The sequence below is a fragment of the Pan paniscus genome, chromosome 11, assembly GCF_029289425.2.
Source record: "Pan paniscus chromosome 11, NHGRI_mPanPan1-v2.0_pri, whole genome shotgun sequence".
NCBI lineage: Eukaryota > Metazoa > Chordata > Mammalia > Primates > Hominidae > Pan > Pan paniscus.
The window spans coordinates 106595997-106613759 of record NC_073260.2 but is presented as its reverse complement, the minus strand read 5'-3'; the positions used below and the strand labels follow the sequence as shown (position 1 = coordinate 106613759).

The following is a 17763-nucleotide window of genomic DNA, read 5'->3' as shown; positions in this document are numbered from 1 at the left end:
ACTGGAAACTAGTTAAACCATCCTGGTTTAGGTTAATGCAAATGCTAATAAAAAGACTTTAAAAATTAAAATGGCAACAATAGGACAAATGTAATGGGCAGGATGCCAGGACTATAGGTGTAAACCAAGACTGTTTCTACCAGCTGGGACATGTGATTGTGCTAATTATCAGTAATCCTCTCTAGAAGGTTGATATTACCACTCCCTTTACATGGGAAGAAACTGAGGATCAGCCAGTTTAAATACTGTATTGAGGATCAGATAGCTAGTTAAAAAATATCCGTATGATTCTGAACTTTTATCCCACTGTAAGAGGGATATAGTGGCCATTCCAGTATCTGAAAACCCTAAGTATAGAATGAAGGTACAATGTTAAAGCATATATAGCTCCTCAATAATTGCTGATATTTTTAAAAACACTTAAAATACACATAAAGGCTCCACGTGTATGTTGTATGCAAGATAATTACATAAGAGGTTAAATTTTGAAGATTTTTGCAGAGAGGGCATCATGGAGCTCAGAGGCTCAGTGGTAGAAGTGAGGGAGGTAGTCTCCCAGGGACAGAGTCAGGAGGTGGTAGCCAAGCCTGAGTGTGAGAGAGCTGAGATATGAAGGGCTTGCCTTATAAGTTTGCCCAGAAGGTACTGAAGGGCAGGTCAGTTGGTCAGAGGAAAAACAAATTAGGTTATCTCCACTATTAAGCAGGGCTTTGGAAGGAGAGTGAGGGTCTTGTATTCAGAGTTCAAAGGAAAGATGCCCTAAGGCCCTAAGGAGAGGGCTGGCTGATTGGAGTTTTTGCTTTTCCCTTTTATTAATCAAATTATTTTAACTGAGACCGTCATTTTGTTCAGAATCCTGCATCCTCCAAGCCAGACCAGCCTAGTTCTCAGTGCTATGAACACAATGACATGTTTCTGTCTTATTGCTCACAGGCAGCATGGTAGTAGAAACCTGAGGCCCTTTCTTATCTTTCTTCTCCAGGACTGACAGTATCAGTCCCCATATGTATCTCCTGTGCTTCCCACAGCAACACGTGCAACTAATGTGTGGCTTCCATCTCTTTGTAAAGATAGCCAGGTGGATTTCCAGGTCTGTGACATGATTTCCTGAAAAGCTTGTAAATGTAGAACCACTTTTTGATTTGACAGCAAAAGACGGAAAAGCAGGCTCCACCTCAAATTTTGTTACATGCTATTATCGTAGTGCTTTTTTTTTTGAGACGGTGTCTGGCTCTGTCACCCAGGCTGGGGTGCAATGGCCTGATCTCGGCTCACTGCAACCTCTGTCTTCCGGGTTCAAGTGATTCTCGTGCTTCAGCTTTTGAAGTAGCTGGAATTATAGGCATGCACCACCACTGCCAGCTTATTTTTTGTATTTTAAGTAGAGATGGGGTTTTACCATGTCTCGAACTCCTGGACTCAGGTGATCTGCCTGCCTCGGCCTCTTAAAGTGTAGGGATTACAGGCGTGAGCCACTGCATCTGGCCTGTGTTCTTGAATTTTTAGAGAGACTTCAAAATTATATTTAAAAACAGAAAGGAAAAACCATAGTACAGTATTTTACAGTGCAATAGTACTAGAAAAAACTTATATACCTACCACCTAGAATTAATATAAATTACATTTTGTTACATATTTTATTTAAAAATTAAAGATAGTAGGGAAGTCCTCTTTGAACTTTTCCAAATCCTATTCCCATCCTTTCCCAGAAGAAACTCCTACTGTGAATTTCATGAGTTTCCTTCCACCTCTCTTTTTATACTTTTATCAAATATGTGTATGATTGTATATATTTTTAAATTTTAAATATTTAAATTTTATATATTATATATGCTACATAAAGCAACCTCTAAATATTTTATGTCACACTATACTTTTATGATCTCTCATATTGATACATAAGAGAACTGGTTCATGAATTTTAATGGTTGTATAATATTTCCATCATATGAATATATCAGAGTTTATGCATTTCTCTACTGATAAACATATACATTTATATCCATCAGAGTCACAACTGAAAACAGATGGCACGGCACACTCATGCTGGGTAACTGGGGAGAATTTAATAAAAGGACTGTTTACAACTATGTGGGTAATGTTTCAGAATATAACAAACACTATAACAAATATTGCATACAATATAAAGGCCCCATAAATGCAATGTCCCAGGCAAGCAACAGTACACCTAGGCTTGACCCAGGGTCAAGTATTACCACCCCTAGGCTTGACCCGGGGTTATTTTTTCCTAGAGAGAGCTGTCTAGAGAGGCCTCATACAAGCCATGGTCTTCATAAAGTTGCAGCCCCCTCCCCAAAATTCCTCTAAAAGAGAAGGTGAAAGCAGACACCTTGATGGCATTCTCTTCCTTCCCTCCATCTTCCTTGTGGGGCATCCCATTGGATAGATGAACTCGCCTGGAGCACAGGGGGCAAGGGAGTCCTTAGGGATTAGCTCCCGGGGCACAGGGCATCATGGAGAGGGATGAATTGTGGATCTGGAAAGGTAAAGAGATGTGTGGCAGATGGTAGTTTCATATACTGAGCTGCTGTAGACAATGCTTCAGGGGCGATTTTTGTCATGAATCCACATGAGTCTGCCCAGAGTTTCTCCGGAGTGTCCATGTAGAAGTGGAGTTGCTTAGTCTTTGGCATACAATTTTTTTTAAAATTTTCTGCATATTGCCATCTTGTCCTCCCAAGTGGTTGTATTCTTACCAGCTCTGCAGGGGAGTTTCTCCCACATTCTAAGCATGCTATTTTTGCCAAAATGATGAGTTTTAAATTGTATCACAGCATGGTTTTAATGTACCTTTCCTTGATTATCTGTGAGGCTGAATCCCTTTCTCTAGGTTTCTTGCATATTCTGTTTTCTTTTTCTTGTGTTTTACTATTCATAACCATTACTCTTTTTTTTTTCTTTTGGGCTGTTGTCTCTTATTGATCTGGAGGAATTCTTTATATAATCTGGAAGCCAATCCTTTACTTCTAATACGTGTTACAAATATTTTCTCCTAGTCTGTGTCTTATCTTTCAATTTTATGATGTATTTTGTTCTAATATTTTGTATTTTATATAGTCAAAGTTATCAGTTTTTTTCTTTTTTCTGTTTTTAGAGACAGGGTCTCACTCTGTCACTGAGACTGGAGTCCAGTGGCGTGATCGTAGCTCACTGCAGCCTCATGTTCTTCCACCTTAGTCTCCAGAGTAGCTGGGACCATAGGCATGCACCATCTTGCCCGGCTAATTTTTTGATTTTTTGTAGAGATTAGGTCTCACTGTATTGCCCAGGCTAGTCTTGAACTCCTGGGTCTCAAGCAATTTTCCCGCATCAGCCTCCTGAGTTGCTGGGAAAAGAGGTGTATGCCTCCATGCCTGGCTAATTGCTTTCTTTCTTTCTTTTTTTTTTTTTTGTAAAGATGGAATCTTGCTACGTTGCCCAGGCAGGCCTTGAACTCCTGAGCTCAAGCAATCCTCCTGCCTCAGCCACCCAAAGTGCTGGGATTACAGGTGTGAGCCACCACTTCCAGCCTCATTTTTTTTCTTTAGGACATATTTTATGTCCTATTTATGAACAAATTCCTACCCTGAAATAATATTCTTATGAAGTATTTCTCTGAAAGTTTTATTTTTTAACTTACAGGCCTTTAATCCATGTGGTAATTTTTTGTTTACATCTAGTTGATTTTCTTATTATGGAAAATTTAGTTATTCCAAGACAGTTTACTAACTAGTCTATCACTTGCCTTCTAGTTTATGATGCCTTTGCTGTCATACCCAGGTTCTCATACAAGTATAGAATTGTATCTGTGCTTTGTAGTCTGCTGCATTGACTTAAAAAAGTTCCTGCCTAGATACTACCATGTTTTTATTCATTTATTTATTTTTGAGACAGAGTCTTGCTCTGTCGCCCAGGCTGGAGTGCAGGGACCACAGGCACGCACCACCATGCCCAGCTAATTTTTGTGTAATTTTTGTACTTTTAATAGGGTTTTGTACTTTTAATGGGGTTTCACCATGTTGGCCAGGCTGGTCTCGAACTCCTGGACTCAAGCCATCCATCTGCCTTGGCCTCCCAAAGTGCTGGGCTTACAGGCATGAGCCACCATGCCCAGCCACTACCATGTTTTAGCAACTATAATTTAAATCTGTATGCTATGAGATAATAAGTCTTATCTGGAAAGCAGTTTCTCTCTCTTCCTCCTTTCCCTCCTCCTCCTCCTCCTCCTCCTTCTTCAGAATGTCCTAGCTTTATTTGGATCTTGACTCTTTCATATGAAGTTTATAATCATTTTGTCAATTTCCATAGTTTTTTTTTTTTTGGAATCGCACTGACTGTTTACATTCATATAGGTAAAAATGACATGATACTGCAAACCAAAGCTGCCCATGGAGAAAGCTTTGTCAAATGACACATTGTATTGCTAAAAGTTCAGGTTCTTACTGCTGCTGTTGATGCTCAGCTGTCATAAGGACATTTGTTCATTTACTTGTTGATGCTACAACCCTTGATTCAACAAAAGCATGCTTTATGCCTGGTGGATAGGCTATCCTATAACTACCCCACCAGAAATGCTACCCTTAGAGATTTCACACTCTATTGGCAGAACGTTGGGAGATTTCGCTGAGAAGGGAACAACTGAGCTTGTCCCTATTTATTAAAAAGATTTAAGTTTCCAAGGGGAGAATAGAAAACTAGCTTTACAAAAGCAAAGTGCTTTTGACCCAGAAATTTCATTTGTGGTAATTTGTCCTACAGATATATGTGTTCACAAAGACTTACACATGAGGATGTTCATTCATCGTCGTTCCTAAAAGCAAAATAATAAAAACAATCAAAATGCCAATCACTATGGGACTGGTTTAATACTCTGAAAACTGCCACAAGTGTTAAGTCTTTATGTACTGATTTAGAAACATATAACATTAAATTTGAAAAGAATAACCTTAAGGCTCAGAATCATACATGGGGCAAGAAAAAGGATATGCTTGTATGTGCATGGAAAAAGTCTGAAAGGTTACTGTTTCAGTTGTCTATTGCTGCAAAACGAACCACCCCAAAGCTTAGTGGTTTAAACAGCTAATTTTTTATGCTGTTGATTTTGTGTGTGAGGAGTTTGGGCAGGACACAGCTGAGGAGGTTTTCTCTGCTCCATCATGACTGGGCTCTCAGGTGAAATAGCTTATATAATTGGAAATGGCTGGTCCCCTTGAAGGGGCCATATGTCTGGTTGTTGGTTGGGTTCCTTAATTTTTTTCTACATCACGTGCCTATTTAATATGGCTTCTTCATTCACGAGTCTGGAGTCTGGGCTGGGATAGTTGGAAGGTCTGGGGCTGGCTGAGGCAATCTCTCTGTCTCTTTGCCTCTGTTTTTCTATCTCTCTAATCTGTCTATCACCTCATGTGGGATCTTCATGTGGCTAGCTTGGACTTTTTTACAGCATGGCAAGAATGCTGTAAGGAAGGGTAAGACTTCCTAAATGGCAGCTGGCTTCTCCTAGAGTAAGCATTTCAAAAGGCCTAGGCAGAAGCCACAAAGCTTCTTGTAACCTGGCCTTGGATGCTCTGAAGCATTATTTCTGCCGCATTCTATTGATCATGCAAGTCAATAAGGCCAGCCTAGGTTCAAAGAATTAGAAGCCATCTCAATGGTAGAATGGCAAAGAATTTTCAGCCATCGTTAATCTGATTCAGATATATAAGAAGTTTGTTATTAGCAATTGTCTCTGGGATATTAGATAGACTTCTGTTTCATTGCATATTTTTGAATGGTTTAAGTTGAACAAAATGTCATTATTATACCTGCATGACATTTTCAATGGGAAAAGCAGCTCCCAAACTTAGTTATTTATAAAAAGCTCAAGGGGTATGGAATTGTGTAACTTGGTGAGGCATGGAAGGAATCATGCTTGATTATTTAATTGTTCCTTAGTGTGCCTATGAAATATTTGCTGTCTTTTCTGCATAAGGTAGTTTGAGCCAGAGAAGTGGGGGAAGTAGAAGACCAGAGTTTTAGTCTAAGTTAACAACCTTAAGTTCTAGAAAGGGGAAAAAAAATTAAACACAGTTAGGTCTGTTTAGAGTTTTCACATAAAATGGAAATCACTCTGTACAGGAAAGGTTCATGTTTCCTGAATTTCTACTTCTTCCAGTTCAGCTATTTGAAGATGCTGGACCTGGAGTCTGTCAAGCCAAAGGTGAAAAGGTACTGGGCTGCTCTTGAACTCCAGAGGCCCCTTAGGAAATGTAATGGTAGCATCCAGCTTGCAAGATAGGAGTTAAGTGCAAACGGATGTGGCCCCAGTTAAAAATAATGAAGAATAAGGTAAATGTACACATACACATGTATATATGTGTATATTTGATGCCGTGTGTGTATATGCTATATCATGTGCATAGAAAGCTGTTGAAAGACCTAATATGTTGCCTTGAATATACATGCCATGACTTTCTTTTAATAATACAGAAGGGCCTGCCTTTCGTTTGAATTCAAAGCCCATTCTCTGTGGCCTTACGGTTTTGGGTAGCCTTTCAGGCTGCTGCATCAACTAAGTGGCTCATCTCTTCTGGGGACCCAGAATAGGAGAATCTACTGTCAGCAAAGGGAAAGGAGGGCTTTTGTTCTGATGATTTGCTTGGTTTGCTGAGGCATAAAACTCATTCCAAATTTAGGATTATAGTTCTAATCTTACAATTTGAAATTCTAATAAAATTCCAAATTTAGGACTGTAGTTAAAGTAGTCCCCCTTACCCACTGTTTCACTTTCAGCAGTTTCAGTCACCCACGGTCAGCTTCGGTCCAAAACATTAAGTGAAAAATTCAGAAATAAACAATTCATATGTTTTAAATTACGCCACTTCTGAGTAGCATGATGAAATCTTGCTCCTTCCTCCTTTGTCCTACCCAGGACATAAATCCTTCCATTGTCCTGCATATCCACACTGTAGATGTTATCTGCATGTCAGTCACTCATTAGCCAATTCAGTTATTAGATTAACTGTTGTGGTATTGTTCTACTTTATTATTATAGTTGTTAATCTCTTACTGTATCTAATTTATAAATTAATTTTTATCATAGTATGTACACTTAGGAAAAACGTAGTGTATATAGGGTTTCGTTCTATCCATGGATTCAGGTATCCCTTGAGGTTCTTAGGATATGTCTCCTGGGGATAAAGCGGGACTGTTGTGTAATATGTTTTGAGCTTCTAATTTATGTTGCTTTATTCAATTTCCCTTTTAGACACATTTTTTAAAAAAAATCTGAAAGCTTTCAAAGCAAAAAATAGTTTTGAAATTATTCACTGAAGTTCTTGTAAATGACGACAAAATACTGTGGAAAAATCTGAATAGTTTATTTTTTAAATCCAAACATGCACAATTATCCATGGAACTAATATTATGCAATCAAATACTTTAACAGAAATTTACATTTTTCATAAATACATCTTACCTTGTAGTGCTTTTTGAAGTGGCTGTAAGACCTACTTTGGAGGTCTTCTTTGGTAAATGCCGTCAGCGTTTTGCAGAGAGATGATCTTAGTCTCATGATCAATTACCTACATGCAAAGAATAGTTTGAACGCTGAATTATGATCTTTTCTGTTTTGTTGTACTACTTAGCATAATAGTATTGATAGTATTATTAACAAGGTATTGAGAGTAGTAAGAGAGTCGGCAATATTGTTGGCAGTATCCTCTTCTTTTGACATGTAACGATTAGAAATTCTGAAGAGCTTCCATTTGATTTGATCAAATAAAAGACTTAAAGAAAACAGCAGAAAATTCCAGAGTAAACCAGCTTATGCTTGGGAAGCCCGGGTGACTGTAACTATTTCAGTAGGTTTGGGTGCTGACCCACCTGAAGGTCTGTAGGATGACTCAGTTTTCCTGCTCTCTCTCTTTCTTTGGACTTCTGGAAAGCCTTCTCTGTATGTAGCATTATTTCTGCCACATTTTAATGATCATGCAAGTCACTAAGGCCAGCTTAGGTTCAAGCAATTAGAAGCCATTTCAATGGTAGAATGGCAAAGAATTTGCAGCCATTGTTAATCTGACTCAGATATATAAGAAGTTTGTTAATAGCAATTGTCTCTGGAGATGAGCTCAGGGGGTCTGGGATATTAGATAGACTTATATTTCATTGGGGCTATTGCCTTGCCCCTGGTTTGAATATGAAAGTTAAGTATTTCATTCACTGCTGTTCTTTCCTCATTAGCTTGAAAGAATTAAAATCATCCTACTTTGGTGCCTGTTAATTGTTACTGCTAACATGTATAATGAAATAGCATAGCTATCTCATGATTCAGGATATATACATATTTTCCTAGATTTTCATGATTTAGAAAACATGGAATTAGAAACGCTCCAGTATTGTCAATTTTAAATAAGAAAGCTGATATTAGAAAGATTAATTGAATTAAAAAACGGATGGATATAGATATAAACTTATTTTAAAGATCAATAAAATGTTCTAAAAGAACTCACAAACCCACGTACCCTCAGTCTGAGAAACACAGCTGGAGAATCAGAGCCTAGAAGAGCCCATTGGAGTTGACTCCCCAGAATTCTGTCCAGAAACCCTTTCTGACTTCCAGAGACTGCTGCTGTTGCTTCTTCCCTTAGCCCCTATTAGCAGCTTCCTATTACTGCTAATCAGCATGGCTTGGAAGCCAATGGACTCGACAGATGCCACCACCAAAGCATGGACATCATCATTGCCTTATAGCTTTTTGGGCTTCTGATACCTCCACCTTCAAGCTTTTTCGTGATCTCTACTGCTTCAGCTGCTGTTCTCACATTAGCCTAATTTTTGCCTTTCTCTGGGTCAATATCCAAAGGGAAGGTAAGTGATAAATCAGGTGGGACCTTTGTTCCCCACTGTAGTGGGTTGAATAGCATCCCCCCAAATTCATGTCCACTTAGAACCTCAGAATGTGACCTTATTTGGAAAAGGGGCTTTGCAAATTGTGAATGTAATACTGAATTAGAGCAGACCCTAAATCTGATGACTGGTGTCCATGTAGGAAGAGGAGCAGACACAAGAGATGCAGAGAAGAAGGCTGTGTGAAAATGGAGATGGAGATTGGAATGAGGTAGCTACAAGCCCAGAGATGCTAAGGGCTGCTGGGAGTCACCCAAAGCTAGGAAGAGGCGAGGAAGAATCCTTTTCTAGATCCTTCAGAGGAAGCATGGCCCTGCCAGCATCTTGATTTTGGACATCTAGCCTCCATGACTGGGAGAGAATAAGTTTTTGTTGTTTGAAGCCTCCCAGTTTGTGGTAATTGTGACAGTCATAGGATGCTAAAACATCCTCCTACAAAATATATTATTCTCACTCTTGTCTTACTTTTCTCCACATGCTTTTCCTTCTAGTCCTCTTTGTAAATGTCTCTTCTTTACTTCTTCCATTTGTGTCTTTAATCATTTTACCTCTTTCCATTCAAACCCTACTATTTAAGAAGGGATGGGTATATTCTGGCTGTGGAATGCAAGCCACCCTTTCACATAAAACCCCCTTGAGTTTCTATTACAGCAGTGTGGTATTTCACAATACAGAAAAACAGGGTCCCAATAAATGATGTTATAATGTGTCTTTCCACTAGACACTGAGATGAGATAACCGGGAGAAGAAGCAACTTGTAGAAACATTCCCTCCATCTTGGGAAACACTTCACAGTCTTGTTTATCAAAGGCACAAGTTTTGTGAGCAAGTTTATCATTATTGAAGTTGACATTCTTCTTCCAAGAAAAATTTGTGGAGTGCTAATAATGTCTTAGGCTGGATCCCAAGCCAAAATAACTTGCTTATCCCTAGATGAGGAACAGCTCATTAATTGGGCATTGGACAAAATGTTCTTTTCCTCTATTTGTCTTTAATTACGTTAATTAGCTTCCATTTCTATGGCATGGTATGCTTTGTGTATGACGCATACCAGGGAAGTTCAAGTAAGGTGATTTAAAATTGGATTTGTGTATTAAAACCAAACCCAAACCCAAACCCGTATTTCTTCCATGCCAAAGAAGGAAAAAAAGCCTTAAATATTACATTGAGGACCATGTGAGATCTTGCCTGATATAAACAATATGTAACATTACAGAAAGATAACCCTATTAAATTCCATGGGAAATGTGGGTCCATTATAATTCTCGGCAATAGTTGAGAAGAGAAAATCCGTGTCGTTTGGGTATTAATGCTGTCATACCTTAAATCAAGACCCTGTAAGTATTGAGTTGAGTATCTGACAAATATTTCCAGATTTTAGAGGCTTTCTGAATCAAAGTCTTTTCTAATATTGTCCTAAAGTTTTCTGCCTGTGGGAATAGTAATTTAATATAATTACTACTGTAATATAGTATTATTTTTATTTGCCAACATAAATTCTGTATGTAGTTTGAAATGTAAAAAGGAAACTTGAAAGGATTTCTAAATATTTTGAATATGTTTGACTTAAATGCTCAAAGACGGCAAACTAAAAGTTAAATTTGTGCCTAGAATTTGGCTGAACAGCATTTAGATGTTATTTGATTAATGTCATTTGTCATGTAATATGACTTACTGTTGTACTTTTTTCTCGTCTTCTTTTGCATTAGAGGTCTGCTATTTTGGCGTTTTTGTATGATTAAAAGTTTAGCTGATGCTATAGAAATAGATGATACCCTCCTTCCTCTACCCACAGCTTTACTGGGTATTTGAAATATATGACAATTAGGTTAAATTTTTAATCTGATTTTTTTATTTTTATTTTTTGAGACAGAGTCTCACTCTGTCACCCAGGCTGGAGTGCAGCGGTGCATTTTCGGCTCACTGCAACCTCTGCCTCCCAGATTCAAGTGATTCTCCTGCCTCAGCCTCCCAAGTAGCTGGAATTACAGGCACCTGCCACCATGCCTGGCTAATTTTGTATTTTTAGTAGAGACAGGGTTTCACCATTGTCTAGGCTGGTCTTGAACTCCTGACCTCAAGTGATCCACCCACCTTGGTCTCCCAAAGTGCTGGGATTATAGGAGCAAGCCACTGCACTCAGCCTTGACATTTTTTTAGAAAAGTATATTTTCTTCTTTCTTCTACCCTGACCCCTGCATTGTGTCCTAGAGTGTGACTTACTCAGTTTGATTTTCCAAGTATGATCTGATTTATCCATAAAATGGGGTTTTATGACCTTCTTCCAACAATGATTTGGGCACTGCTTACCTTTGAAGTCTATCCCTAGGAGTCCCTGAGAGAAAGGGTGGTGTATTAGTTAGGATTAATTTCAGATGGGACAGAGAACCCAAAGTTACAGTGGCTTAAACGTTATATAAACATGTATCTCTTCTTACCAACACTGATGATCTAAGGCTGATTTCTGGCTTCATGATCCTTAGCTCCTTCTTTCCTGTGTTTCCATTGTACTGTTTTCAACACACGCTTCCATGTTTGGTCCAGATGGCTGCTCTAGCTCAACCATCATGGCTACGCACACTTCATTCAGTAAGAAGGGACAAAGTGATAAAGGAGGGCATGACCCTCCCATGGAGGACGCTTGCTACAAACTGTAGATACTATGTCTGCTTGCATCTTATTGAGCAAAACTTAGTCACATGGATACGTCAGCCTTGAGGGACACTGGGAAATGTATTCTTTATTCCACATTGCTAATTTCCTAGCTAAGGACTTGAGATTCTATACTGTGAAAGAAGGAGAGAAAGAATACAAGGAATAACTAGCATCTTGGTCATTGTTATAGAAAGAAAAGTCATAATGCCTTAGAGAAGGTCTCAAACTCCACCATTGACTGTGTGATCAAACTATTGTCAGAAACCTGCTTTGGGTCTCAGTTTCTAGTCATCATTCATTGTATAAATACCAATTGATCTCTTCTTTGTGCACACCACTGTACCCGGTATGGGTGGATAAGAAAGCATGCAACATTGTCTTTTTCCTTAATGACTAATAACCCAGTGGGCAAGAAAGATGTTCTTTTCTCACTATTCCTGTATTCATCTGTCTTTTTAACATCTCGGTCTTTTTAACATTTCATCTCATCACTGCCTGCACTTATACTTTATAGATTTCATTTACATTTTCCCAGAGCCTTCCTTTCCATTCCGCATCAGCAGCTTGCACAGTGTCTGGCATGTAGTAAATGCTCAGTGAACAGTAACTATGTCAGGTCTCTGGACTGTTCACCCATTTTTCCTTCCTTATCCTAAATTAATGTGATTCTGGTTCAGTTGTAGAATCTTTTGCTAAGATTATGTCATTCTAGAAATATAACAGTTCAGTCAGGCTAGAAAATTGTTTTGAAAGTATACCACACATCACTTAATTTTCCTTTGTGCCATTTATGTACCTTGGAAATTTAGAATTTTTGAGGCAGGTTAGCACAATATCTCCAAAGGGACTTTGGAATCACTTGGTTCTAGGTATATACTTGGGCTCTACCAAGTAATTACTATGTGGATTTGGACAAGTTTTTAATCTCTCTGAGCCTGTTTTTTCACCTAATGGGTACAATAACTTTTCATGGATGTTGTGATTATTATTATTATTTTTTTGAGATGGAGTTTTGCTCTTGTTGCCCAGGCTGGAGTGTAATGATGCAATCTTGGCTAACCACAACCTCCACCTTCTGGGTTCAAGTGATTCTCCTGCCTCCGCCTCCTGAGTAACTGGGATTACAGGCATGTGCCACCACACCTGGCTAATTTTGTATATTTTTTAGTAGAGATGGGGTTTCTCCATGTTGGTCAGGCTGGTCTCGAACTCCCGACCTCAGGTGATCTGCCTGCCTCAGCCTCCCAGAGTGCTGGGATTACAGGCGTGAGCCACCACACCAGGCCTATTTTTAAGAGAGATGATGAAAGGTGGTGGTGAGGTACACTTGCCATTTGACTGTTGTCTTTGTGTTCCAAAAGTTTTTAAATGATTATATTCAGTTTGCTGATTTGATTTCAGCTCCAGATTCATTTTTATGTGGAGCAGGCTTTGCTGCTGTGTGAAGCATCAGGGGTGAAAATGAGCCCACTCTGGGGACTCCCTCTCTATTTGCCTGTGGCCCTTTAATCTGAAGGCCTTTCCCATTTCTGCCCCATCTAAGGGAGTTGCAGGGGAGAGCAGCATGGTGTGGTGACCACAGCTCTAGCCCCTCCTGAGAACCCCAAGAATCAGGGTTCCTTTTCAGAACTCCCTGGAGCCATAAGCTTAGACTAAAGTAGAATTCTCGTCTCATCCAAAGACATAGTAGCATTCACTCGTATACAGAGCTTTGTGGTGTAGAGACACATTGACTTGCAGCAGGGAGATTTGATTATCTTTACTATCGAGATGAGAAAAAGAAAAAAGAGTTGCTTAGAGGTTGAACAACGTAGCTAAAGGTTGAGGGTCAGAGCTGGAGATTGGACTCACATGTCCTAATTCCAATTCTATTTTATGAGACTGTCTTGATCTTCCCTCGCTGACCAGGGTGAAACCAGAACCCAGGCTTACCAGCCTTAGTTTAAACCTACCTGAAGGGCTATAATGAGACCACACACTAAAACTGGGAGGGCAAGGAAGCCCTGCCCCAGAAATGTACCACTGACTATGAATTGACTTCCCTGTGAATATCACAGGATACCTTTTGAACACTTTCCTGTCAGTTGTTTTACATTTTCTATCTCCGGTTTTGTGCACAGTATCAAGTGTTATTATGTGTCTATGAAAATAAGCCCTAGTTAGAGTGGATTTTCTGGCATTTCTCATCTCTCAGTACTGTGCTTTACCTTACACAACCAATGTTAGAGCAAAAATCCAGGGCCTGCTACCTATGTGTAAAGAAAACTTCTCATTGAGAATGTTATCTGAATCATTAATGGTTGTGATTGTGTCATGGCAGAAAAGTGTGAGATCCTGGAACCAGTGTGCTTAAAGTTCAGAACTAGCAAGTTCTAGATCTGTTTATAAGCTTCTTTGTGGAAATTCATTGGACCAATTACATTATTTCCCCCATATGATATCTTTAAACTTATGATTTCTGATACAGTTGTATATGTTTTAAAATTTCAAGTATGCTTTCATCTGTTTTCCTGAATATGTTCAACTTCTTTTCCTTTGAGGACAACTTTGCACAGCGTGCAGTTATTTCATGGGTTGAACAGTGACATCATACTCAAAGTACATGGCCTTGTTGCCAAGTTTCCTGGTGAAGTAATTGTCGGTTGGTATTCAAGGAGCCACATCAGTTGAAACTATTTCTCATGATGTCACCCTGTGTCAGGGCTTGGGGCCAGGAGATAGGATTCCCTGTGACCTTCAGGGCACTAAAACTTGCACTTAGCTACCTTTTGGCAAAATGCCCTTGAGATAAGTAAATGAGATTTAGAGGTTCATTTGAACAATTCCATTAAAGTCCTTTTTTATTTTTAGTTTGTGTTAAGTGGCCCAATTATATCTAGCTCCCTTTCTGAGGCTGAAGTTTCTTTCATTTTATTATGAAAAATTTCAAACATACAGAAGTGTCAAAATAATTTGAAATCTTAGCTATCCCTGAACAAATTCTATAGTTAATGTTTTGCTATGTTTGCTTTATCATATATTTATTCACCTATTTATCCCTTTATATGGTTGGAGTTTTTAAACATAGATACTAAAGAAGGCTAGATATTAGACTGTGGACATTTTGAGGGGAAAATTAGAGCACAGCTAGTAGTCATTCAGGATGACATTTTATTAGAGAAAGAGCTATTTAAAGAAAACAATTGTTAAAGTAATAAAATTTGGCAGCAGGATTGTTCAAATTGAGATTAAAGGTGAAACAGTATTCCGTATGAAAAACAGTAGGGAATCAAGAGAAATCAATGAGTTTTTAGGAAGTTTTAGACTCTGACATCTGCATGTTGTTGATTCTAAAAGGATAGACATTCAATTCTGGAAGCCTGAGTTCTAGCAGCTTCTCGTTTTTTAATACGGGTCACTTCATTATGTAACATCAAGTAGTGCAGATTGAGATTCAAATTGGAGGACACTAAAACTGTAATGGGCCTTTGTCCCTCTAGCCTAACAGAAATTTTTGTTAATAGATCCCTTCATTTTTTGTTATTGTTGAAAGATTCCCAGGAAGAAAAGAATTCTAACCCCATCTCCTCATTTTACTACTTAAGAGCCAAATTTTTTAAAAACGGAATCCTCAGTGACAGTTGGAATCGTCCTGCTGGCTCTCACTTTCCAATTCTCCTCAATTATATTTAGCTGTGCCTTTGACATGCTCATAGATTTATGTCTCTCAAATTATTATTTTTTTATTTAGTGCAATATATGGCACCAATTAGACAAAGTTTTACAAAGCATGGTAAACCAAAAAGGAAAAACAAAATTGTGAAAACCATGTTTCCTTGACCACCTGCTGATTGATCAAAAAGTTTACAAACTTAGTTATTAGTAACACACTATACATAGAAAAATAAATCCTGGGTAGTAAAAATATTTCCTTGGTCACTCGATGGAACACCATGTGCTCTGTGTGGCGTTAGTTAAAAGTGACTGCTGTCTTGCTCATAAGCTATGTCATTCCTGTGTCGTCCTTTCCTCTTTGGTTGCTGATGACTTTAAAACTCTTTATTTACTGAAACTATATATTCTCCAACCCCTACAAACAATATTCTACACTGTAGGATTCTATTTATGTAACATTCTTGAAGTGACAAAATTATAGCGATGAAAACAAATTAGTGGTTGCCAGGGGTTAGGGAGAGGGGAACAGTCAGCAGGGGGCAACACAAGGAATCCCTGCGTGGTGACAAAACTCTTCTGTGTCTTGACAGTAGTGGTGGATACATGAACATACTCACACAACAAAACTGTGTTTAACTAAATATACACATATGTACACACAAATGAGTGTCAGTAAAACTGTGGAAATCTGAATAAGTTAGGTGGATGATATCAATGTTAATATCTTTGTTATGCTCTTGTACTGTAGTGGTAGAAGATGTTACCATTAAGGTAAACCGGGGAAAGGGCACTTGGGATTTCTCTGTGTTGCTTCTTATAACTACATGTGAATCCACAGTGATCTAAAAATTAAAGAAGTTTTATTTCGTGACTTTCTTTTGGGGAAAATTATCTTGTTTAAAAACAACATTTAAGCATTTACTTCATCTGGATTTCTTTTCTTTTCTTTTTTTTTTTTGAGACAGAGTCTTGCTCTGTCGCCCAGGCTAGAGTGCAGTGGCGTGATCTTGGCTCACTGCAACCTCTGTTTCAGGCTGGTCTCAAGCTCCTGGCCTCTAGTGTTCCACCTGCCACAGCCTCTTAAAGTGCTGGGATTACAGGTGTGAGCCACTGCACTCAGCTAGATTTATTTTCTATTTAGTATTTTTACAATAACAATAACATATAATGGACAACCTGGAAATTAAATAGAATGAAGATAGAGTAAAACTTAATTTTCTGCAAGCTTGTAATTTATATTTCTTTTCTATCTATTTTCTGGCATATATTTCAATAGAAGAGTTTCAATTTTTTTCCTATGAACATTTAAAGGGAGAAAATAGTTTTATACCAGAATAAAAGCAAACAACTTATTTTTACAAAAGAAGAAGAAATATGATACAACCCAAATTTAGCACATTTTGTACTTTGTATCTCTAGAGAATATACTTACATTAAATACTGATGAATTATTATAGACCATCAAGGCAGGCATATTGATTTCATTCATTAAATACTGAATTTCTGGCATTGTGGAATAAAAAGTATTCCATCTATGTTAATTACTAACTGATGTGCTATATTTAGGCTGATCTTTTAAAAAATTTAAAGCAATCACATCGCTTATTATTTTAACTGTATTCATTAGAGACAAACCAAACCAACCAAGTCCTGGTAAAGATTTCTGTGGTATCCTTAAAGAAAGTTCCATCATACATGATAAATTGGGATATTCAGAGTTTTGACAATTCCTATGACTAAAAGGAGATTATTTTCAGACTTTCAATTCAATTGGGCTTGAATAATTGATTCTGTGAGCTGGAGGCCCCAAGGACATGTAAGTACCCATCCAAGTAAGTGTGGTTGACTGTTTCTCCAGGTTATGAGGATGCTAGATTGCTTTGGTCTACTCAGAACTCTCAGATATCCCAGTCCTCTGGGTGATGGGATTCTACATCCCAGAAGTAAAGCCAGGCAGTTTTTTTGCTGATGATGGCACATCTACTAGCCAGGGACTATGGCCTGTTCCAATCACTTGGGTCTTCTCTACTTTGTTCTTCTCCTGCCAAATTTTGAACTAGTGAAATAAAGCAAACAAGAAAACGAATCTCCTGTTTCTGAGTACCAGTGCAGTGGAATAAAAGTTGTTTGTCACATTGTTGCAAATATGGTCCACATATTTTAGAAATGTTGAGGCCCACCAGGAGCTTCTTGGATAGATCCAGATTAAGAGAGGTCTGGGAAACCTTCTGAATACTCATCAATGAATACCTGAAGGCACAGTTCTTGCTTTAAGGAAACGAGCCCATAGGAAACACAGAGAAGAAATAAGTAATTATAGTAAGTGCTATGTCAGAGTGTTAGTATAGAAAAGGTTTACTTGCTCATTTACTTTTTTTAACTTTTTACTGTAAAATAAAACAAGTACAAAAACCACAGAAATCAAATATATGACTTAATGAAGTTGAAGGTGAACACCATCCAAGTGAAGCAACAGGACTTTGCTACGCACTCAGAAGCCTCTTCATGTGCCGCATTCCAATCACAGACCCTCCCTTCTGCAATAAGTACCACCGTTCTGCCCTTTAT

At 38.3% G+C, this 17763-nt stretch overlaps 1 protein-coding gene across 1 annotated transcript in view; it reads left to right on the top strand.

The window, feature by feature from the left end:
- ADAMTSL1 (ADAMTS like 1) overlaps positions 1–17763 on the top strand; it is a 1021291-nt gene that overhangs the window by 39421 nt on the left and 964107 nt on the right. The window lies entirely within an intron of this gene.